Here is a 13,167-nt window from a genome sequence, read left to right as displayed (position 1 = left end):
TTTTCATCTGTAAAGGGTCTTGCCTCAAAGGAGATTTGCAGTGAGGTTCAAACAGCCGCCCACTCGCATTTTTCGAGCCCACGGGTGGCTCCCTGCAGCGCGGTCTCTTGTGGCTGTAACAGCATTCTGAACACAAATCTCAGACAGTCCAGGAGTTCACATTTTTATGCAGTTTCTCATTTGCCACCTGTGTTCTTTTGGGATTGGCTTAACATTCCCCAGGCTGTGGAGAGCAGGCCGAGGGGGAGCTGTGCCGTGCTGATTTACAGCTCAAGGGCCTTGCCCTCTTTAATCTGGATCTCTAATCCCTAGGAATCCTGCCATGGCGTGTGCCCTCTCTCGGTCCCCTGGGTCCCCAGCGACTTCCTGGCACAGACAGACTCAGGCCGCAGGACTCCCAACCCCCGTGCTCCCCCTCTGCCCTCCGCCTCGCCTCGTTCCTGCTGGTGGATCTTGAGCCCCATGTCCAAACACACAGAATCTGTCGCGTTATGTAAGTTTCCCTGTCCGCGAGCTGGGTGACTCAGCGGGAGGTGGTGCCCTGCTCTGTGCCAGCGTGTGAGCCCAGCGCCAGGTCTGTGGCTGGCTGGAGTGGAAAACAGGCCTGCTGATGGGCCGGCCGAGCAGCCTGCGTGCCCAGGACGCCCGTGGGAACCCCCTGAGGGCTGCAGGGAGCTAGGCCCTGGGTGGAATTCTCCAGCTCCCTGCCCACTTCCTGCTTCCTCCCCCCTCACCTGGGGCTTCACCTGGGGCTGAGGGTCACAGAAGCTTCACTCCGATTCCCCACCTTCTGGGCCCCTGTTAAGGACTGAATGCTTGTATCCCTCCAAATTTCTTAGGAGGTGGGGCCTTTGGGAGATGACTAAGTTTATCTTTTTTTTTTTTTTTTTGGTGGGTCGTTTGTTTGTTTATTTATTTATCTTAAATAGAGGTACTGGGGATTGAACCCAGGACCTCATGCATGCTAAGCATGGGCTCTGCCGCTTGAGCTATGCCCTCCTCCCCGAGACAACTAAGTTTAGACGAGGTCGTGAAGGCTGAGCCTCCCTCTCCCTGTCTGTGAGGACACAGCAAGAAGGTGGCCGTCTGAAAGCCGGGAAGAGGGCCCTCCCCGGAACCCCACCACACTGACACCCTGATCTTGGACTTCTAGCCTCCAGAACAGTGAGAAAATTAGTCTCTGTGGTATAAGCCACAGAGTTTGTAGGATTTTGTTACGGTGGCCTGAGCTAAGACAGTCCCACTGACCTGAGCCCTTACCTCTGGGATCTGTCCAGGCTCAGGCAGGAAGCGATGGTGCCAGTGGATGCACCCTTGGGTGCAGCTCGCCTGGACCCAGGCCCTCTCTCTCTCCTCTGCCCCAGGTCCCAAGCACAGAGGAGGAAATCCACTGGGAACACGGGTAATGAAGAGGACAGACTTTGGCTGATTTTGTTCTTGGGTCTGATTCTCCCTCACTTCCCTTTCCCACAGGCATGTCGCTGAGTTTTCTTTCCTCTCCAGGACAGGGACACGCGGCTGTCATCCTGCTAACTGTTGCACAAGGAGCCAGAGAACTCAGATTCTAGGACAGGTTTTGTCGCTAACCAGGTGTTCAGGCTTAGACAGCTCACTTTTTCTCTCTGTGCCCCAGGGACTCATCTGAGGGGCACCTGCCTCAGAACAGTTACACGTTCATTAATAAAAACTGTGTGCCGGCTTTTCCAGTGCTGGGATACGGTGCCAAACAAGACAGCTGTGATTCTGCCCTCCTGGAGCCTGCGTTCCAGAGTGAGGGGACAACAAGGAAATAGGTAAATTAGGAAATCGCTGACCGGGACGAGTGCTCTGCAGGAGACAAACAGAATGATGCAAGAGAGAGCTCCTGGGAGGCGCTGACATTTATTTAAAAGCCTCCACCTGCAGACTGAGAAGGAGCCAGCCCAGTCGCTGGGGAAGAACTGCCTTCTAGGCAGAGTTCTGCGCTAAAAAAAACCCCAAAAAACCAAAAAATGCTTTGCAAACTGTACAGTGCAACACAGGTAACAAGTTTAATAGGAGTTAAACCGCCTTTGTTCTCTGTGGCTTCGCTGCCTCACATTCCTTGATCAAAGCCTGGAGTTGGCACCACCGGCCGGTGTCTGGAAAACAGAGCTGGGACAACTTAAGTCACAGGGTGTGGTGGGAAGAGGGGCGGACCAAGAGTTCTGCTCTCTTTGAGGACATGACAAACCCATCTCTATGGGGAGGCTCTTCTCCTCCCACAGCCTGATGTCCCCTCACAGGATGATTTTTATTTTCTGCAAAATCCTGAATGCATAGCCAGTCTTACATTAATTAATAACAAAAGTTACTAATTACTTTTTCTAATAATTAATAAGAAAAAGAACTTCATTTGTTTGTGGATGACTTTGCTGAAATGGATGATAACTTCTGAGTACTGGAAGAATATTTCCTCAATTTTCTGTACCATTTACAATGTAACAGCTACAGACTTGAGACACTTTGAGTGTTTATATATATTCTTCACATTTTTCTCCATCACCTAAGTCGGTTTTTAATTTTTTTTTGTTTTTTTTTTAGGGGGTAATTAGGTTTATTTATTTATTTTTAACAGAAGTACTGGGAATTGAACCCAGGACCTCGTGCATGTTAAGTATATACTCTACTGCTTGAGCTATGCCGTCCTCCCTCATCGCTTAAGCCTGGTAGTCAACTATACAAGAAATCAAGCACTGATTTGTAGTGTTTGCCGATTCCCATGGTGTAAATTCTTCCACCATGGAAAGTTGGGGGTTTTAAGGTAACACTGAATGAGGAGGTGGAAAGAGATGCGTGGGAGCACAGCATTATGCGGTACTTGTATCATATGGACAAGGTGCACGTAAGTCATCGCTGGCTCTTAAAATCCCCAAAAATGTCACTACTAACATTCGCACGGCATTTGTGTGTACTCTTCAGCTCCAGTAAGTGTCCGTGCATGGCTCCCAACCGAAACGGAGTTCCTGTGTGCTGCGGACATGCCTCAGTATTTTCGTCTCTCAGTGACTGTCATAGTACATGCAACATAAGAGGCATTTAATAAACTTTGATCTAATGAATGAATGAGCCCAAACATTGCAGGGCATTTTGCAAAAGTTCTGGGAGTGTAAGTGGCTTGGTTCTGGTCACTCAACGCCTGGAACTTCTGAGTCTCCTTTATGTTAAAGGTCTCCCAGATCAGGTAACCGTTCTCATATGTTCACACCCTGAGAACAGGTCAGAGAACCGGTTGGGTGTACATCTGACTTACATGACAGGGGGAAGGATTTGTCCCTGTTGTAACTGACAACCAGAAGACTGCAGGAAGAACTCAGGACTCTACCTGGAAGGAGAATGTGTAAAATATAAGGTTAAGAGGCACGCTGGGTGCCATGTGCTGAGAAGTGTGTGTGTGAGAAGCAGAGCTGAAGGGGAGGGGGGCTGGGGTGGTGCCATTTGAACTTCCTCTTGTGGTTTTAAAATACAGCATACAAGGCGTTCCCCCTACTGGTCTACCGTCCTCGTGATCAAATTGCATGTTTGGCTTTAGTGCGCATTGTAAGGGGTTAGTTAACCTCAGCACACCATAGCAAGAACTAAGGGACATAGTTTTTTCCTAGAAAAGACCAATCAGAAATTAAAGATGATGTTTTGGACATTTTGTCTGTTTTAAGGGTCAGACCCAGGAGAAAATCAATAGCTGAACATATCCTTGGTTCTTGCAATGCACCCAAAACAGACACCAGCCTACATGACTCCCCTCATGAGTTCCCACTGCTGTCAGAGTAGAATTTAACTGCAACCTGACTGCAGCTGACTGTGCCAACCCCGTAATGTATTTCTACCTCTTCGCCCTCTTGTCCTCTCATACCCCAGGCTCTTTCTCTCCTTGGAGGCTTTGCACTGCCCCTGCTGTCCACATAGTTCTTCTGCTGGTTCCTTAAAAGGATGGCTTGTTTTCATACTTCAGATCTCAGCTCAGATGTCACCAACTCAGAGAAACCCTTGCTGACCCCAGTCATCCCCGCCTCACTTCTTCTGCCTACCAGCCTGTTTATTTCCTCCGTCACCCACATAGCAATCTCTAACTTTCTTGTCTATTTACTTGTTTATCGCTGGCTCTCGCGTTAATGTACGTTCCTTCTGGTGAAGGACCTTGTCTGTCTTGAATATGACTCTAGCCTCAGTCTTCAGCAAATATTTGTAAAAAAAAAAGTGCACGAAAGTGTTGAAAAGGTTCCCTTAAGACAGGGCTTCTCAAACTTCAGCATGTAAGGGAATCAGCTGAAAGGCTTTTTAACACAAGATTGCTTGACCTTGATTCCCAGAGTTTCTGATTCTGAATGTCTGAATGAGCTGGGGCGTTTCCAACAGGTTTCCAAGTGGTGCTGTTGCTGCTGGTCCAGGGACCATGCTTTGAGAGAAACCGCACACGGTGAAACCCCATCTGTATGTACCCCACTGAAGTGCATCTGTTGACCAGTCACGGGGAGGAGGCTGGAAGCAGTTCATGTTGAGGACAGGAGAAGTCAAGACAGGTTGACTTCAAAGGTATTGGGGAAAAAGTAAGGGCCCCAGGATGGTGGCCGGGTTTTTTTCTACTCAAAGATCCTGGGCTTTGGAGATAAAAGGCTGCTTTTGCACTGATGAAGCCATGGCAGACAAACAGATCTTTCCCTCCTCTGCTACCAGAATAAGCAGAGCTAAATAATGGCTCGTAGGTCCCCATGCTGAACAATCATCATATTCTTGACTTACAGATGTGACCTGGGTTCTAAATCAATTCTGGCTTCGACAATCCCCAAAGAATGAAACCAGAGGTTAAAAGGCGGGAAAAAGATGAATTCTTATCTTCATCCAAAGTCAAGTTTTTCCAAAGTGTATTCTGAAGAATACTCATTCCATAGCATCACACCATGACGAAAGCGTTCCCTAGTCAAATGCAACGAGAGGATGCTGGAAGCTGTAGCCGCTTCTCAGAGATCCACAGTCCATATCTGAGAAGTCTCACAGGCAAGAAATTAGTTTAAGATTGTTAGGAACAGTCTTTGGAAATAGGACCAAAGGGCATTTTTGCTTATAACGCATCTTCTGTGGCACATCTTTAGAGAAGCACTGCTTTTGAATACCTTCTTTCTTCCAAGGGAGGAATTTTGTTTTGCTTGTGACGGGAACTTCACGTCAGCACGCATGAACGACCTGCTGCATACACACACAGACATGGACACACACACTTGGCTGCCTCCAGCCTCAGTCCCCAGATAGGCAGGAGAGGAAGTACCTGGAATGACCTTTCCAGTTCTCTTCCCTTCCAGATGTGACGCTGCCCTGAGCTCTGACAGGAGTTGCTGCCTGGGTGGGGCCCAGGGGCCGCTTTTTTCATGGGGTGGTTAGGCTGGGCGGAGGAGGAGGGGGAGGAAGCTCTGGGGATAGGCGATAGGCAGTCAGGAAAGTGCTGGCCGAGGGAACATCACGTGGAATTTTCCTCTGGAAATCCTTTTGAACTAAGTGGATTTGAATGTTGCACCCCTGGTTGCCTAGCTCCCGCGGCTGAGTGATTTTGTCTTCGTTTTTCAGTAATGATTAACACTGCTGTAGTCACTGCAGTTAGGGGACAGTTTACCTAACTGTTGGGGATGGAGACAAGGAGGAAGTCCCTCCCTGAACCCCTCAGCAAAATCTGCTTCCCACTTCTGACTGCGGGTGGGAAGAGGAAGGACACTCAAATGTTCCTGTGTTTGGAAGGATTGTTCTTAAATAAGATACTTCTCAGTGTCATCTTAGATATATTTTTATACATTTTTACTGAAGTGTAGTCAGTTTACAATGTTGTATCAATTTCTGTTGTACAGCAGAATGCTGCAGTCATATAGGAACACACATATATTCGTTTTCATATCCTTTTTCATCATAAGTTACTACAATGTATTGACTATAATTCCCTGTGCTCTACAGTATAAACTTGTTGTTTATCTATTTTACATACAGTAGTTAGTGTCTGCAAATCTCGTACTCCTAGTTTATCCCTTCCCACCCCCTCCCCACTGTAACCATCAGTTTGTTTTCCATGTCTGTGAGTCTGTTTCTATGTTGCAAATAAGTTTGTTTGTCTTTTTTTTTTTTTTTTTAAGATTCCACATATAAGTGATAGCATATGGTATTTTTCTTTCTCTTTCTGGTTTACTTCACTTAGAATGACATTCTCCAGGTCCATCCATGTTGCTGCAAATGACATTATTTTATTGTTTTTTATGGCTGAATAGTATTCCATCGTATAAATATACCACAACTTCTTTACCCAGCCATCTGTTGATGGACATTTAGGTTGTTTCCATGTCTTGGCTGTTGTAAACAGTGCTGCTGTGAACATTGGGGTGCATGTGTCTTATATTCTTTTAATGAAACACCCATCTGGGGCTAATGGATGATGTTTTCATTAATCATCCTAGTGAAACTCCACTAGGAGATGGTGGTTTTAGCCTGGGAAGCAGAGGCTGATAGGCCCAAATCTTGTAGGGACAGGAGCAGGGGAAAATGTGCCATCTTGTCTCCTAACCTGTTGGAGACCTCTGATGCCACCTGGCAAGTTGTCTGGGTCCCACATTTCACTTTGAATAAACAAGTAGGATGTGATAACCAAGTAGGGTCAGAGTTGTGACCGTGGGATGGAATGCCACTTACACAGCCCCTGCACCCCTGCCCCCAGCAACCACCCAATTCTAAAAGGCACGGCTCTGCTTTGTGACTTTTATTTTGTTTCCAAAAGCCCTTCTCTCTCCCCCATTTCTCCCTCCTCCCTCCCTTCTTTCCTTCCTTCCTTCTTTCCTTTTTGCCAGTGAAAGAGGAAAGGATAACAAAATATTGCTCGTCGGAGAGCAGCAACAATAGAAAGCCATCAGTCTGCATCTGGGAGTGAGGGGAGAGCTGCCTTTTCCATGACAGCATGGATGTCCTAGAATGTCAAAACAAGGAGGGACCTCAGGGATTGTCCTGACCCAACCTCTCAAAGAAGATGGAAGCCAAAGTTTGAGCTCTTGAACAGGACTGTCAGTCACAGCACTGGCCCTTTCTGTTGCTCGGGGCTTGACATGGGAGCGGAGTTTGTCAGGCAGTATCTTGCAGGCAATGTCACAAGTTCTGCCACAGCTCTCTCTGCGGCACAACATGACATCGTACTTTGTGGGAACTTTGAGTTGGAGCATCATCCAGATTGTGCTGAGGACTTGGTTAGCTGGTCCTTTTCGTGGGCTGACTGGGTGGGTTGAGGTCGCGATGAGATGAGCAGCCTGCAAAGAAAGGCTGCTTCTCCTAAAACTAAAGGTGTTGAAAACATGCTAGATGCATTTATGAGCCCTCAACCAAAATAATTTGCCAAAATTACAATGTTGGAGGCTTCTATGGTAGAGAATGAGGGAAACTGAGCAAGGCATGGAATGCCCCAGGCTCAGGAAAACCCACCAGGACTGTGACATCATTTGAAGCCCCTGTGTAACTCCATCTCTCATGAGGAGATGGCTGAGTTTAAATTCTGGGCCTCTTGGCCATGCTGTGAAAGGTTTTCTCCTGCAAAGAATGATAACTACGTAGTTCAATGTCTGCCGCTAAAACAAAACCTACTCATCTCATTCCTCCTTCAAGGAGACTCTCCCTGGTCATAGTTTCATGTCATTTGATGCTGTGAAGCCACTGATTCAGAGCCTGGGAGTGTTTGTTCTAGATTCTTTATTCCTTATTCTCATGACAGAGGGATATTCTATTATATGGATTTTGTTTTTATGCTTGGCAATATTATCAAGTATCAATTATTTGCTAACCATGTTCTTAATAAGTTAATATGTAATGAAAGGAACTGTTCGTTATACCTGTGACTACACTAATAAAAGTAAACTTTAAGGCAGAGTATAGAGATCGGGTGATGGAGGGGCAGTGAGAATACAAGCAAGGAAAGAGGAAGGAACACAGAGAGACAAAGGGTCCTGCAGGTGGTGGTGGGTGTTGCTGTTGAGGTCCTTAAACTCTTGGCCAAGTCATCACCTAATCCTGTATGTTGTGTTCACCAGATCCAAAGTAATGACTTGAGCTATGAATAAGAACTAGAAAGCATGGGAAAGTGCCTTTCCCAGAGTAGGGGTGATTCACAGCCTCAAAGTGAACCCCCAGGATTGGACTGAGTCACACGGGATGGAACACAACTTGATACGTTTCTCAGTTACAGCCTCGGAGAAGGTGGCCTTCAGGAATCTAAGATTGCTAAGGACATAGAGGCCACCAAATGCTAGGGTTGGGAGGACCGTGGAGGTCATCTTGTCCGTTCTCCCAACTTCCGCTCTCAGACAATGGGTGAATTGGTGGGGGGCAGGGGGAGAGGGAAACTCCTGCCTCTGATTTTGTCCTAAATATTCCAGAAATGAGGATGATATCCTGGCCACCAAGATGCTATAAATCTATTCTAGTGTTTAGTTTTAAAGTCAGGCCAGTGCGTGGAGAAGAGTGGTTCATACTGTCAAGGGCACAGAATGTGTCCGGCACCAAGCTGAGCACCTGCAGGGCATCCTACCTCATTTGATGCTCACAATAGCCCTAATGAGGCAGGCGCTTCATTGTACAGATCAAGAGATCAGCACACAGAAAGAGTGAATGACACTCTTGACCACAGTTAGCAAGTGGCCGAGCCAGGGCTCAGACCCAGGTTTGCCTGCTTTCACACTCCAAACTCCTAACAGTCCTATTCTATTTCCTATGAGCAAGAAAATCCTACTGCTGTGAAACAGTTCTCTTTATATGCTGAAAAATTGGTTTTGATTTATGGGTCAAAAGACATGAAGCTTACAAGTAATAAGAGGTTCATTATTATTAGGGTTGCCAGACTTAGCAAATAAAAATACAGAATGCCAAGTATTTATGAATTTCAGATAAAGAAATTATTTTGGGGGGTAAATGTTTTTAGTGTAAGTATGTCCCAAATAGCATGGAACATATTTAAAACTAAAGGACTATTCTCATTTATCTGAAATTCAGATGTACTGGGCGTCCTGTGTCTTGCCTGGCATCTGTATTCAGAACGAATGAGACTTAGTCGGTAAGCTTAGTCTCCCCGGAGGCCACCTCGTGTTGCTCTGTTCCATGGCTGACCCCTCTCTGCTGGGAACCTCTTCATCTAAGGCTCATTGAAACCCTCAGTCCCACAGTCCCTCAGGGTCTATGTATATGATAGGCTAATTTATTTATTTTAAAATATTTTTATTATTAAATGGTTGACACATTCAGAAGGATATAGAATATGTTGTAGTTAACAATTGCTGAGTCAAAGGTTGCAGGCATGTTCGGCAATGCAAGATAAGGCTAATTGTTTTCCAAAATGATGGTACAGATGCCCTTCCTCCATTGCTGTCCCTGAGCTCCCTTTGTTCAGTATCCTCAGGGCACAGGGGGGGTCCTCAAGACGCTTACCCTTTTGCCTTTGCAGTGGGTGGTGCGATGTGCTCTCTCCCTGTGATTTCAATTTGCATCTGCCTGATTTCTGATAGGACTGAGCATATTTTCACAAATTCATTGTCTCTTCTTTTTTTCCACCTGATGTCCATTTGCATTCCAACTATGTGCTGGGGTCTAAAAGTCCATTTTTGTAAAACTTTTTTTATTAGACTTTATTCTTTAAGAGCAGTTTCAGGTTCACAGCAGAATTGAGCAGAAAATACAGAGAGTTTGCACATAGCCCTCCCCACCCACACATATACACTCCCCTGCCCTCAACCTCCCTCGTCACTGTGGCATATTTGGTACAATCGATGAACCAACATAGACACGTTATTATCAACCAAAGTCCACAGCTCACATTAGGGTTCACTCTTGGTGTTGTACATTCTATGGGCTTTGACAAACGCATAATGACATGTAGCCACCACTATAGTGTCACACAGAGTAATTCCATTGCCCTAAAAATCCCTTGTGCTCCATCTATTCCTCCCTCCCTCCCTCCCTCTCCCCAAACCCCTGGAAACCACGATCTTTTTGTTGTCTCTGTAGCTGTGCCTTTTCCAGAATGTCATTTGGTTGGAATCGTACAGTTTGTAGCCTTTTCAGATTGACTTCTTTCATTTAGTAATGTGTCTTTTAAGTTTCTTCCATGTCTAAAAGTCTATTGTTTTAAGGGAGATGCTCAGAGATACCGACTCAGGAAAAGGTTAAGCAGCGAGGACTCCAGAGTGCACACTGGCCCCCAGTGAGCAGAGGAGTCAAGTGTGCTTCGCACACGTGCTCCCCGAGGCCGGGAAACCCCTCTGCTGCCCAGTCAGCACTTAGCTCCTCCCCACTGGCATCAGGTGTTGTAGCAAGTATTTCCAAGCCAGACAGACCTGGATTTAAATTCTGTTTCCTAGTGACAGCCTCAGAGTGAACCCCCAGGGTTGGACTGAGTTGTGACAGCAAGTTATTTTCTTTGTCTGAGTCTCAGTCTTCTTATCTATAAAATTGGTATTAAAAAAAATGCCTTGCAGGGTTGCTCTAGGATTAAACAAGAAACTCGGCCTGATAGGGTCTCAATCCAGGTTGCTTTTTACCAGGTTTCTTTGTTTGAAGAACTGACTAGAGGTAAAGCACCCGAAGACAACCAATATCCTGATCAAAGAGTTAGAATAAATTGGCAGGAATTTGGCACTTAAGATCTTACTTGCAGCAAAGGTAAGCCTAGGGTTTCTCCTGCAGGCAAAGTGTTGGGTGGGTTTAGGAGACAGTCCGACCTGAGCCCTCGCCAGGCACTCCTGCGAGTGGGCCATCTGAGAGCCGAGAGCCGGCCGCCACCCTCGCGTACCTTCAGAGGGAGGTCCCGCCCCCACTCGGATGCTTTCTGTAGGTCAGAGTTCTTCCCAATGTCTTGCCTAGAATCTCTCTTGCTTCAGCACACACTGTGTTCTCTTCTTCCCAGAGTGAGGGAGCACTGCCAAGAGACAGACATCTGAACTACACGGCAAGTCTGCCAGCTGCTGCAGGGGCCGGGTTCACAAGTTACAACATTATGGATCTTTGGGCCTCGGCCACACCTCTCAATTCACATGAGAAAACCCAAGCCCAGAGAGGTCCGCGGCCTGGCTCTGACACCGCAGCTGGTAAGGGGCGAGAGCTGGGTTTCAACTCAAGTTTTCTGAGTCACAAATTTAGGATTTTTGATTCCCTTTCGCTGAGGGTCTCTTTTTATTGGGCGTGTACCCAAATGTGACCCAGAGCCCTTTGGCCACCCAAGGGTCAATTTCAGACACCTTAGTTCAGGAGTCAGAAGACCCTAGTCCCATTCTTGGTCCTCTTCAGACTGGAGAATGTAGTGACAATAGACCTTTTGTTTATGTGCTTTTAAGAGATACCAAGTGTTACAGGTGAAGCAGGAAGGTCCTTTGGAAACTAGTCTTTGCATGGGAAGATTCAATTATACGTATAAATATATATATATATATATATTTTTTTTCTTTTTTAATGGAGAGAGAAGTTAATTTCTTTTTTGATGGGGAGGTAATTAGGTTTGTTTGCTTGTTTATTTATTTATTATTTTTTAATGGAGGTACTGGGGATTGAACGCAGGACCTCGTGCATGCTAAGGATTCACTCTACCACTGAGCTATACCTCCCCCTGCAACTTTCATCCAATTTTTAAAAGGGGTCCAGGATCTTAAAAGAGGCTAAGGAATGCATGCATTGATCATTCATTCAGCAGGTATTTTTCAAGTGCTTACTATATGTGAAGTACTCCACTAGGCCAGAGAATATTATAGAAATAAAATAGACATGGTCCTACCCTCACAACACTTAGATTCTAGTGAGGGAGGCAAACGATAAATAATAAGCAAAAATAAGATGAAGTAACACCCGAAGGGGTTCAGAACTATTGATCTGGCAGGACCTTGCCTTTGTCTCCGGACTTTATATTTGAGCTCTCCTCTCCTGAGAATGCCAGACGCCACTGGAAACAACTCAGTTTCAACTTCTCAGTTGTAATTGGAAGGTATGTAGCTAAGTCCCTAAGTACCCTGACCCTCCTCCGTGTTAACAGGGTTGTTCTGTGCAGCCAGGCTGATTAGATTAACCCTTCGTTCCTTCCTACCTCCCAGGCAGGCAGGATAATTCCAGGTCTCCAGAAATGAAAGGCCGGTCTGTTTGGCCAGGATCTGTCACGTACTGTCCCCTTGCAGAATCACCCGGCTGGTTACAGCTGCTGCTTGTGCAAGACTCGAGGCTCTGAAAGCCCCAGAAAGACAAACCACCAAGAAGCGCTGGTGAATTTTTAACACTTGTGGATTCTCATGAGGGTATTGTTCAGAATTTTATCTCAGGTCAGGCTTTTGTGCACTGCTGAGTGCATTTTTCATGGGTGCACCTCTATTGTTTAAAAATGCAAGTGATTAACACCCCCCAGCCCCCATTCCCAATCCTGAACAAACCCCCAGGACAGTGCTACGTTGTGTGCCGAGAATTGCTGCTATTTTTGAATTGGTGTTGTCCTAAATTCACCTGCGGGGGTGGGCAGTAGAAAGAAAGAGGGACCTGTTGAAAGTCTGACAACTCAGCGGCAAAGCTGAAATCCGACTCTCGGACACCTGATTTCTGGGTCTCTGCTCTCCAGGCACTAGATTAGATCCAGTGGCCTTGCTCAGATTACACGTGCGTGTGCACACAGCATTATCAGGGTGCTGTTAGGGGTCAGTTGATCAGAATTTTCAGTCCCTACTAAATCTAAGGAAAGTGTCATGCCCTCAACTGAAAGGCCAGTTCTGATGTAGAGAAAAACAGACTCTGCCAATTAAACTGGAGTGCATGGTTGGAACACTTTGAAGTGAAAACACAAGTAAATGAAATTAAAAAAAAAAAAAAAAGATGTTGAGTAGGGTCTGGATACCATCTGGAGAGTGAATAATGAAAGGTTAATTATGACGTGTAAGTGGAGTTACCTGGTCAGGATCTGAAGTCCTGTTGGGTGTCCAAAGGGGGTCTGAATTGGTCTGACCTCAGTTGCTGGCTTCTCTCTTCCATTACCTTTCTTCCCACCCCTGTCTTCCATTCCGTATCTCCCTCCCACCCATTCCTGTCTTGGATCTGGTGGGGATCCTTTTCCTGCAAATCTCTTTGGGGATGGGCTTCAGGCCCCGGTATTCTAGCTTTAGAAATGAATTAGCTTTTGGG

At 46.2% G+C, this 13,167-nt stretch overlaps 1 long non-coding RNA gene across 1 annotated transcript in view; it reads left to right on the top strand.

Moving 5' to 3' along the window:
• The window catches only part of LOC123616833 (uncharacterized), a 31,369-nt gene extending 27,319 nt beyond the window's left edge, over positions 1–4,050 (top strand). The window contains exons 4-5 of the long non-coding RNA XR_006724857.2: positions 313–493; positions 1,474–4,050. This is a non-coding gene — a long non-coding RNA (uncharacterized LOC123616833). The remainder of the gene's footprint in view (positions 1–312; positions 494–1,473) is intronic.
• Positions 4,051–13,167: the final 9,117 nt, after the last annotated feature.

Source organism: Camelus bactrianus, chromosome 21 (genome assembly GCF_048773025.1).
Source record: "Camelus bactrianus isolate YW-2024 breed Bactrian camel chromosome 21, ASM4877302v1, whole genome shotgun sequence".
NCBI lineage: Eukaryota > Metazoa > Chordata > Mammalia > Artiodactyla > Camelidae > Camelus > Camelus bactrianus.
This window is presented reverse-complemented; position numbering and strand designations above follow the sequence as displayed.